The sequence below is a fragment of the Panulirus ornatus genome, chromosome 9, assembly GCF_036320965.1.
Source record: "Panulirus ornatus isolate Po-2019 chromosome 9, ASM3632096v1, whole genome shotgun sequence".
NCBI classification, from domain to species: Eukaryota; Metazoa; Arthropoda; class Malacostraca; order Decapoda; family Palinuridae; genus Panulirus; species Panulirus ornatus.
The window spans coordinates 57,726,034-57,737,790 of NC_092232.1; the positions used below are offsets into that span (position 1 = coordinate 57,726,034).

Consider the following 11,757-nt stretch of genomic DNA (forward strand, 5'->3'; position numbering starts at 1 on the left):
AGTGGTTCCAACAATGTTGTATGGTTGCGAGGCGTGGGCTGTGGATAGAGATGTGCGCAGGAGGATGGATGTGCTGGAAATGAGATGTTTGAGGACAATGTGTGGTGTGAGGTGGTTTGATCGAGTAAGTAACGTAAGGGTAAGAGAGATGTGTGGAAATAAAAAGAGCGTGGTTGAGAGAGCAGAAGAGGGTGTTTTGAAATGGTTTGGGCACATGGAGAGAATGAGTGAGGAGAGATTGACCAAGAGGATATATGTGTCGGAGGTGGAGGGAACGAGGAGAAGAGGGAGACCAAATTGGAGGTGGAAAGATGGAGTGAAAAAGATTTTGTGTGATCGGGGCCTGAACATGCAGGAGGGTGAAAGGAGGGCAAGAAATAGAGTGAATTGGAGTCATGTGGTATACAGGGGTTGACGTGCTGTCAGTGGATTGAAGCAAGGCATGTGAAGCGTCTGGGGTAAACCATGGAAAGCTGTGTAGGTATGTGTATTTGCGTGTGTGGACGTGTGTATGTACATGTGTATGGGGGGGGGGGGGTTGGGCCATTTCTTTCGTCTGTTTCCTTGCGCTACCTCGCAAACGCGGGAGACAGCGACAAAGTAAAAAAAAAAAAAAAAAAAAAATAATAATAATAATAATAATAATTATGATAATTATAATATTGATAATAATGACAATAATGATAGTAATAATAATAATAATAATAATAATAATAATAATAATAATAATAATAATAATAATAATAATAATTATTATAATTATAATATTGATAATAATGACAATAATGATAGTAATAATGATAATAATGATAATAATAATAATAATAATAATAATAATAATTATGATAATTATAACATTGATAATAATGACAATAATGATAATAATAATGATAATAATAATGATGATAGTGATAATAATGATGTAATTATGATAAATAGTACTGTACTATAATGATAATAAAATTGTTGATAATAATGATAATAGTAATAATAATGATGTAATTATGATAAATAGTACTGTACTATAATGATAATAAAATTGTTGATAATAATGATAATAGTAATAATAATGATGTAATTATGATAAATACTATAATGATAATAAGGGTAAAACATTCAATACAGTTTCGTCTTCCTAATATAACAAGACAATATGGTCTAAATATACCACATACCCGTGTTACACTGAGTTAAAAGAATTAAACTCCACAAACCATGATTTTGTCTTGATCTGTCCTTGTAACAGTATTTTGAACCTGTAGTCATCTTGGTGTATATTGTTTAGTTTTCGTAACCATTAAATGAATATAAGTCAACATGTTTTCAGGAAAAAATAAGTTTTTCCAATTGTATGTTTTTCATTTTCCATTGGATGGAAGCATCCCAGGGATTAGTGTATATCTTGTGTGCCAACCAACTGTTGGTTCCTGCTGTCTCTGGGTTAGTCATGTTTTATGGAAAAAAGAAAGATAAATGTTTATCAGGAGCGGGACTCGAACCCACGCCCGGAAGACCAGACAATGATTTGAAAGCAGCGCCTTAAACCACCCGGCCATCTTGCCAGGAGAAAATAAATTTGGAAGTTCTCTCTAACTTACTAAACTGAACCAATTCCAGGAGCAAATGTATAGTATATACTTATAAGGTTAAGAGACGGGACAACACGAGTGTATAACTCTCTCCCATAATGCACACACACACACACACACACACACACACACACACACACACAGAGCGGCGCCAGGCTGGAGGCGGGGCATCGTGACGTCACAGGTAAGTCCCTCCCCCCGCCAGATCCAAACATGTGTTGTGTCTGGTGATGGCGGTTCAAGATTTCCCACATTAATATTGATCTTTATATTATCATCCACTCCCAAAGTCACCTGGCATTCTTGTGTTTCAACAACAGACGTGATATATGCAACACCAGGCAAACATTGTACCATTATCTGATAGGTTAATTGGTGCACAATCAAGAACCAGTGAATTTCATCGCCGCCATAAGTAAGTAAGGAAGGTGACTTTAATGATGATAAATACGACCTGGTATGGCTGTGTCTACACACTACCGCCATCTGGTCAACATTGTACATACCAACATTTAAACTGTGACATTCAACCACAAGGTTTAAAGTCGCTCATGAAAACGCGAACTTAAAATCTATCCATTTAAATCTACCATTCATCAATAAACATTTAAACACCGTCATTTGAACGTAAACCTTCCAGCTGCGTTATTTTACCAGAGTCCTTTAAGATACGTCATATAAACACAAAACTTAAATGTACGAAAAGCTTGTGCAAACCATCATTGAAACTCAAACTTTTAAATTAGAATTGTAATGAAAATGCGAACTTTTAACTCTGTCAAATTACAGCTATTGTACAAAATGATTCACTTAATTGACAAATTTTAATGTCACTTAATTTAACGATATCCTTTGTGGTTCATCTCTGAAACACAAACCTTTAAACTTTATCTCTAGAACTGAACACAACCATTAAGTTTCATAACTGGAATGGAAATTTGGATAATCTATCAAAATTCGTCATATAACGCGAACTTTTAAATCCTTCCATTCAGTTGGGCCGTTACTTGCCTGGTTGCCATTCATAATATGTCCTTTTATATTGTATGTTGACTACGCTCTCATTCATTCGTCATTTGGATCGTCTCACTGATATTCCATTCATAAACTTCATTCCTAAAGCTTATTTTTGACCGCCATGTTGCTTCTTTAAGGTATATAATTCTTTGTGTATTTAATAATAGAAGATTCAATGATATTTCTCGTGGTACTGGAATTAGAGTTAATAATGCCATCTCAGTTATTAACTCTAACTCCAGCACCACGAGAAATATCATTGAATCATCTATTTCTGAATACACAAATAATTATAATCTTAATATTAGTGATGGTCTATACAAATTGGATAACTTTAATGTTGATAAAATGTGTAAACAATTCACCTTCTTGTCCACATAATAAGTTTATGATGCGCTTGTTGTCTGTCTTGGACAATCACATGTTTACCATATGGCGTCCTAGCTACGTCTCTTCGTTGTATATCAATTCAGTGTTATATTTCTCTCTTGTGTCTCCTTTGATGATGTGAGTATTACACGAAAGTGCACTTGGGAACTTATCGTGTTTATTTTCCTAGTGGACTCATAAGAGTATACTTGATCACGTGAAAAATCGTGATCCTTTCCAATATATATATATATATACATATATATATATATATATATATATATATATATATATATATATATATATATATATATATATATATACATATATATATATTCTTTTTTCTTTCATACTATTCGCCATTTCCCGCGTCAGCGAGGTAGCGTTAAGAACAGAGGACTGGGCCTCTGAGGAAACATCCTCACCCGGCCCCCTTATCTGTTTCTTCCCTTGGAATATTAAAAAAAAAAAACGAGAGGGGAGGATTTCCAGCCCCCCGCTCCCTTCCCTTTTAGTTCGCCTTCTACGACACGCAGTTAATACGTGGGAATTATTCTTTCTCCCCTATCCCCAGGGATAATATATATATATATATGTATATATATATATATATATATATATATATATATATATATATATATATATATATATATATATATATATATATATATATAAATATATATATAAATATATATATATATATATATATATATATATATATATATATATATATATATATATATATATATATATATATATATATATATATATATATATATATCCTTCAGTACGTTTACTTTCGATAATGAGGAACAGAAGAAGGAGCCAAGCAAGTAAATTTCGTCAATGACATCTCTCTTTTCTAAACGCTGCCTCGCAAAGATTTTCATTAATTCAAATTGAAGAAACAGACGTATTTTCTATTGTCTGGTTAGCTCAGTGGTAGAGCATGAGTCTGATAAACTCAAGGTCGTGGGTTCGAGACCCACACCAGACATATTTTTTGTCTTTTTCTTGTTTCATTTTGTCCGCATCACATGTGTGCAACATTCAGTATGTTCGTCCAACGTTATAGTGAAGATCTTCACAGTAAATTGGGGTTTTCGACCTTATCTGAAAGGGTCAGGTCCACCAAGACGTCCTTGAAATCTTCCAGAAGCTTCTGGCGATCCTCCTCCAACTGCTGGGCACATCAGAGTTAACATGGGCCGGACATCGGTTGTGGAACGACTTAATCTGCTTCCGGTAGTTAGCAGGGATGATAATGAGGGCTCTGACCTCATACCAGGTCAGTTTAGTTCCAGTCGATTGCTTAGTTCCAGTCTATTGCAACGACAATAAAAAAGTAAAACTCATTTCTTCGTGGAAAATTGAGAGGAAAACACGACAGCAACATGGAGATTTACCCTGTGGTTATTTTGCCGGCTAGTCGGCAACGGTCGGTCAAACAGTATTTTGCCGTAGTAATCTCAGTACTTCATATAATACTATGTCACAAATTATGTTCTTGGGGGCGTAGCTCAGTGGTAGAGCACTCGCTTGGCATGCGAGAGGTCCCGGGTTCAAACCCCGGCGCTTCCATTTTTTATTTGGGAAATTCATTGTTTTCAGTCTTGTATATGTATATATATATATATATATATATATATATATATATATATATATATATATATATATATATATCGTCCGATCAGGGAAGTTAAGCAACGTTGGGTCTGGTTAGTACTTGGATGGGTGACCGTCTGGGAACACCAGATGCTGTTATCCCTGGGGATAGGGAAGAAAGTATACTTGCCACGTATTCCCTGCGTGTCGTACAAGGCGACTAAAAGGGGAGGGAGCAGAAGGCCGGAAATCCTTTACTCTCATTTTCAATTTTACAAAAGACGGAACAGAGAAGATATAAAGATATTGTAAAGATGTAACTAATATAAGATATAAGAATGAATGGAAGATACGGATGTAGCTGAAACAAGGAGTAATGAAGATTAAGGTGCAATGAAAATTATTCTGTAGTGAAGATGAATGTATATGTTGAGATTTTGTATTGAACATCAAGAAGTAATGATAATGATGAGAGTGTAGTGAAGATGAGGGTTTAGTTGGGGAGTGGCGACAATTGCCTTTACAATGATGATAAGGAGGTAACACAATGAGGAACACAAACTTTCCAAAGCTACGTTCAAGTCAGACTTTAAACTAAGTTCGGTAAACAGAAGGATGATGTTAAGATGAGAGTGTAGTGAAGAAGAGCATAGTGATTATAAGGATATTGTCAAGATAGGTTGTAGTGAGGATACGAATGTAGTGAAGATACGAATGTAGTAGAGATAAGGGTTATTAAAGAGTAAAGTTTATTCAGAATGATTATGTAGTGAAGATAAGAACTATTTCTAGTGAACATCAGGGAGTACAATGATAATGGTATGGTAGAAATAACGGAGTCGTGAAGAAGAGGGTATAGTGAAGATATAATTAAGTGAAAATAACCTAGTAGTGAAGATACACGTTAGTGAATATGAGGTTGTAGTGAACTTAACCTTATTGACCTGATCCCCCAAATCCTCCAAACTACGTTCAAGGGCGGATCCAAAGCCAACCTAAAAGGCTATTTGCACTATTTCCCTGCAAAACTCGTCCAAATGCCTCTCTTCTCTTTTACTAATTTATATATATATATATATATATATATATATATATATATATATATATATATATATATATATATATATATATGTATGTGTATGTGTGTGTGTGTGTGTGTGTGTGTGTGTGTGTGTGTGTGCATATATATATATATATATATATATATATATATATATATATATATATATATATATATATATATATATATATATATATATGTATGTGCGTGTGTGTGTGTGTGTGTGTGTGTGTGTGCATATATATATATATATATATATATATATATATATATATATATATATATATATATATATATTTTTTTTTTTTTTTTTTTTTTTTTTTTTTTTTATACTTTGTCGCTGTCTCCCGCGTTTGCGAGGTAGCGCAAGGAAACAGACGAAAGAAATGGCCCAACCCCCCCCCCCCCATACACATGTACATATACACGTCCACACACGCAAATATACATACCTACACAGCTTTCCATGGTTTACCCCAGACGCTTCACATGCCTTGCTTCAATCCACTGACAGCACGTCAACCCTTGTATACCACATGACTCCAATTCACTCTATTTCTTGCCCTCCTTTCACCCTCCTGCATGTTCAGGCCCCGATCACACAAAATCTTTTTCACTCCATCTTTCCACCTCCAATTTGGTCTCCCTCTTCTCCTCGTTCCCTCCACCTCCGACACATATATCCTCTTGGTCAATCTCTCCTCACTCATTCTCTCCATGTGCCCAAACCATTTCAAAACACCCTCTTCTGCTCTCTCAACCACGCTCTTTTTATTTCCACACATCTCTCTTACCCTTACGTTACTTACTCGATCAAACCACCTCACACCACACATTGTCCTCAAACATCTCATTTCCAGCACATCCATCCTCCTGCGCACATCTCTATCCATAGCCCACGCCTCGCAACCATACAACATTGTTGGAACCACTATTCCCTCAAACATACCCATTTTTGCTTTCCGAGATAATGTTCTCGACTTCCACACATTTTTCAAGGCTCCCAAAATTTTCGCCCCCTCCCCCACCCTATGATCCACTTCCGCTTCCATGGTTCCATCCGCTGACAGATCCACTCCCAGATATCTAAAACACTTCACTTCCTCCAGTTTTTCTCCATTCAAACTCACCTCCCACTTGACTTGACCCTCACCCCTACTGTACCTAATAACCTTGCTCTTATTCACATTTACTCTCAACTTTCTTCTTCCACACACTTTACCAAACTCAGTCACCAGCTTCTGCAGTTTCTCACATGAATCAGCCACCAGCGCTGTATCATCAGCGAACAACAACTGACTCACTTCCCAAGCTCTCTCATCCCCAACAGACTTCATACTTGCCCCTCTTTCCAGGACTCTTGCATTTACCTCCCTTACAACCCCATCCATAAACAAATTAAACAACCATGGAGACATCACACACCCCTGCCGCAAACCTACATTCACTGAGAACCAATCACTTTCCTCTCTTCCTACACGTACACATGCCTTACATCCTCGATAAAAACTTTTCACTGCTTCTAACAACTTGCCTCCCACACCATATATTCTTAATACCTTCCACAGAGCATCTCTATCAACTCTATCATATGCCTTCTCCAGATCCATAAATGCTACATACAAATCCATTTGCTTTTCTAAGTATTTCTCACATACATTCTTCAAAGCAAACACCTGATCCACACATCCTCTACCACTTCTGAAACCGCACTGTTCTTCCCCAATCTGATGCTCTGTACATGCCTTCACCCTCTCAATCAATACCCTCCCATATAATTTACCAGGAATACTCAACAAACTTATACCTCTGTAATTTGAGCACTCACTCTTATCCCCTTTGCCTTTGTACAATGGCACTATGCACGCATTCCGCCAATCCTCAGGCACCTCACCATGAGTCATACATACATTAAATAACCTTACCAACCAGTCAACAATACAGTCACCCCCTTTTTTAATAAATTCCACTGCAATACCATCCAAACCTGCTGCCTTGCCGGCTTTCATCTTCCGCAAAGCTTTTACTACCTCTTCTCTGTTTACCAAATCATTTTCCCTAACCCTCTCACTTTGCACACCACCTCGACCAAAACACCCTATATCTGCCACTCTGTCATCAGACACATTCAACAAACCTTCAAAATACTCATTCCATCTCCTTCTCACATCACCGCTACTTGTTATCACCTCCCCATTTACGCCCTTCACTGAAGTTCCCATTTGCTCCCTTGTCTTACGCACCCTATTTACCTCCTTCCAGAACATCTTTTTATTCTCCCTAAAATTTACTGATAGTCTCTCACCCCAACTCTCATTTGCCCTTTTTTTCACCTCTTGCACCTTTCTCTTGACCTCCTGTCTCTTTCTTTTATACTTCTCCCACTCAATTGCATTTTTTCCCTGCAAAAATCGTCCAAATGCCTCTCTCTTCTCTTTCACTAATACTCTTACTTCTTCATCCCACCACTCACTACCCTTTCTAAACAGCCCACCTCCCACTCTTCTCATGCCACAAGCATCTTTTGCGCAATCCATCACTGATTCCCTAAATATATATATATATATATATATATATATATATATATATAATGTGTGGAAGTCGAGAACATTATCTCGGAAAGCAAAAATGGGTATGTTTGAGGGAATAGTGGTTCCAACAATGTTGTATGGTTGCGAGGCGTGGGCTATGGATAGAGTTGTACGCAGGAGGATGGATGTGCTGGAAATGAGATGTTTGAGGACAATGTGTGGTGTGAGGTGGTTTGATCGAGTGAGTAACGTAAGGGTAAGAGAGATGTGTGGAAATAAAAAGTGCGTGGTTGAGAGAGCAGAAGAGGGTGTTTTGAAGTGGTTTGGGCACATGGAGAGGATGAGTGAGGAAAGATTGACCAAGAGGATATATGTGTCGGAGGTGGAGGGAACAAGGAGAAGAGGGAGACCAAATTGGAGGTGGAAAGATGGAGTGAAAAAGATTTTGTGTGATCGGGGCCTGAACATGCAGGAGGGTGAAAGGAGGGCAAGGAATAGAGTGAATTGGAGCGATGTGGTATACTGGGGTTGACGTGCTGTCAGTGGATTGAAGCAAGGCATGTGAAGCGTCTGGGGTAAACCATGGAAAGCTGTGTTGGTATGTATATTTGCGTGTGTGGACGTATGTATATACATGTGTATGGGGGGGGGGTTGGGCCATTTCTTTCGTCTGTTTCCTTGCGCTACCTCGCAAAAGCGGGAGACAGCGACAAAGTATAATAAATAAATAAATAAATATATATATATATATATATATATATATATATATATATATATATATATATATATATATATATATATATATATATATATATATATATATATATATATATATATATATATATATATATATATATATATTAGTAAAAGAGAAGAGAAGCATTTGGACTAGTTTTGCAGGGAATTAGTGCAAATGACTGGGAGATGTATAAGAGAAGGAGGCAAGAGGTCAAGAGATAGGTGCAAGGATTGAGAAAGAGGGCTTCTGTATCTTCACTTCTTGAAACACCTAGAGTACAATATGATATATACAATACAGAATCTTCACCGTAAACTGAATTGCCCACCATATCTACTGCTCTTGAGCTGGAAGAAATCACGGCCATAGAGTTTAATTATCTCTAATTCTTTATTTTCACTACTTGCCAACATTAGTTTGGAATATGATATATACAATACAAAGTAAGGCATCTTCACTACAAACTGAAATGTCCCATATGATACATATAATGTACAATTGGGCATCTTCACTTAAACTGAATTGTCCACCATATCTAATGCACTTGAGCTGGTAGAAATCATGGCCATAGTTTATCTTTCATTCTTTATCTCCATTATTTGACACAATTGCATTATGATATGATGAATATAATACACAATTGGGCATCATTGAAATTTCAATACACAAAGAATTACAATCTTAATATCAGTGATGGTCTATACAAATTGGATAACTTTAATGTTGATAGAATTTATAAACAATTCACCTTCTTGTCCACATAATAAGTTTATGATACGCTTGTTGTCTTTCTTGGACAATCACATGTTTACCATATGGCATCCTCGCTCCGTCTCTTCGTTGTACATCAACTGACTGTTATATTTTTCTCTTGTATCTCCCCTGATGATGTGAGTTTTACAGGAAAGTGCACTTGGGAACTTATCGTGTTTATTTTTCCCGTGGACTCATAAGAATATACTTGATCACGTGCAAAATTGTGATCCTTTTCGAAGTGAGTCAGTTGTTGTTCGCTGATGATACAGCGCTGGTGGCTGATTCATGTGAGAAACTGCAGAAGCTGGTGACTGAGTTTGGTAAAGTGTGTGGAAGAAGAAAGTTAAGAGTAAATGTGAATAAGAGCAAGGTTATTAGGTACAGTAGGGTTGAGGGTCAAGTCAATTGGGAGGTAAGTTTGAATGGAGAAAAACTGGAGGAAGTGAAGTGTTTTAGATATCTGGGAGTGGATCTGTCAGCGGATGGAACCATGGAAGCGGAAGTGGATCATAGGGTGGGGGAGGGGGCGAAAATTTTGGGAGCCTTGAAAAATGTGTGGAAGTCGAGAACATTATCTCGGAAAGCAAAAATGGGTATGTTTGAAGGAATAGTGGTTCCAACAATGTTGTATGGTTGCGAGGCGTGGGCTATGGATAGAGTTGTGCGCAGGAGGATGGATGTGCTGGAAATGAGATGTTTGAGGACAATGTGTGGTGTGAGGTGGTTTGATCGAGTAAGTAACGTAAGGGTAAGAGAGATGTGTGGAAATAAAAAGAGCGTGGTTGAGAGAGCAGAAGAGGGTGTTTTGAAATGGTTTGGGCACATGGAGAGAATGAGTGAGGAAAGATTGACCAAGAGGATATATGTGTCGGAGGTGGAGGGAACGAGGAGAAGAGGGAGACCAAATTGGAGGTGGAAAGATGGAGTGAAAAAGATTTTGTGTGATCGGGGCCTGAACATGCAGGAGGGTGTAAGGAGGGCAAGGAATAGAGTGAATTGGAGCGATGTGGTATACAGGGGTTGACGTGCTGTCAGTGGAGTGAATCAAGGCATGTGAGGCGTCTGGGGTGGACCATGGAAAGCTGTGTAGGTATGTATACACGTGTGTGGACATGTGTATGTACATGTGTATGGGGGGGGGGTTGGGCCATTTCTTTCGTCTGTTTCCTTGCGCTACCTCGCAGACGCGGGAGACAGCGACAAAGTATAGAAAAAAAAAAAAAAAAAAAAAAAAATATATATATATATATATATATATATATATATATATTGGAAAGGATCACAATTTTGGACAATCACATGTTTACCAAATGGCGTCCCAGCTTCGTCTCTTCGATGTATATCAACTGACTGTTATATTCCTCTCTTGTGTCTCCCTTGATGATGTGATTATTACACGAAAGTGCACTTGGGAACTTTTTGTGTTTCATTTTCCCCGCGGACTCATAGGAATATATATATATATATATATATATATATATATATATATATATATATATATATATATATATATATATATATATATATATCCTTCAGTATGGAACAGAATAAGGAGTCAAGCAAGTAAATTTCGTCAAAGACATATCTCTTTTCTAAACGCTGCCTCGCAAAGATTTTCATTAATTCAAATTGAAGAAACAGACGAATTTTCTATTGTCTGGTTAGCTCAGTGGTAGAGCATGAGTCTGATAAACTCAAGGTCGTGGGTTCGAGACCCACACCAGACATAATTTTTGTTTTTTTCTTTTTTCATTTTGTCCGCATCACATGTGTGCAACATTCAGTATGTTCGTCCAACGTTGTAGTGAAGATCTTCACAATAAATTGGGGTTTTCGACCTTATCTGAAAGGGTCAGGTCCACCAAGACGTCCTTGAAATCTTTCAGAAGCTTCTGGCGATCCTCCTCCAACTGCTGGGCACATCAGAGTTAACATGGGCCGGACATCGGTTGTGGAACGACTTAATCTGCTTCCGGTAGTTAGCAGGGATGATAATGAGGGCTCTGACCTCATACCAGGTCAGCTTGGTTCCAGTCTATTGCTTAGTTCCAGTTAATTACATAGTTCCAGTCTATTGCAACGACAATAAAA

At 37.4% G+C, this 11,757-nt stretch overlaps 2 non-coding genes across 2 annotated transcripts; both read left to right on the forward strand.

The window, feature by feature from the left end:
* The first annotated feature begins 3,900 nt into the window (after positions 1-3,900).
* TRNAI-GAU (transfer RNA isoleucine (anticodon GAU)) lies at positions 3,901-3,972 on the forward strand. Its single transcript has one exon. It is a non-coding gene; the product is annotated as a tRNA-Ile (tRNA).
* Positions 3,973-11,321: 7,349 nt separating this feature from the next.
* On the forward strand, positions 11,322-11,393 carry TRNAI-GAU (transfer RNA isoleucine (anticodon GAU)). Its single transcript has one exon. It is a non-coding gene; the product is annotated as a tRNA-Ile (tRNA).
* The last annotated feature ends 364 nt before the right edge of the window (positions 11,394-11,757 follow it).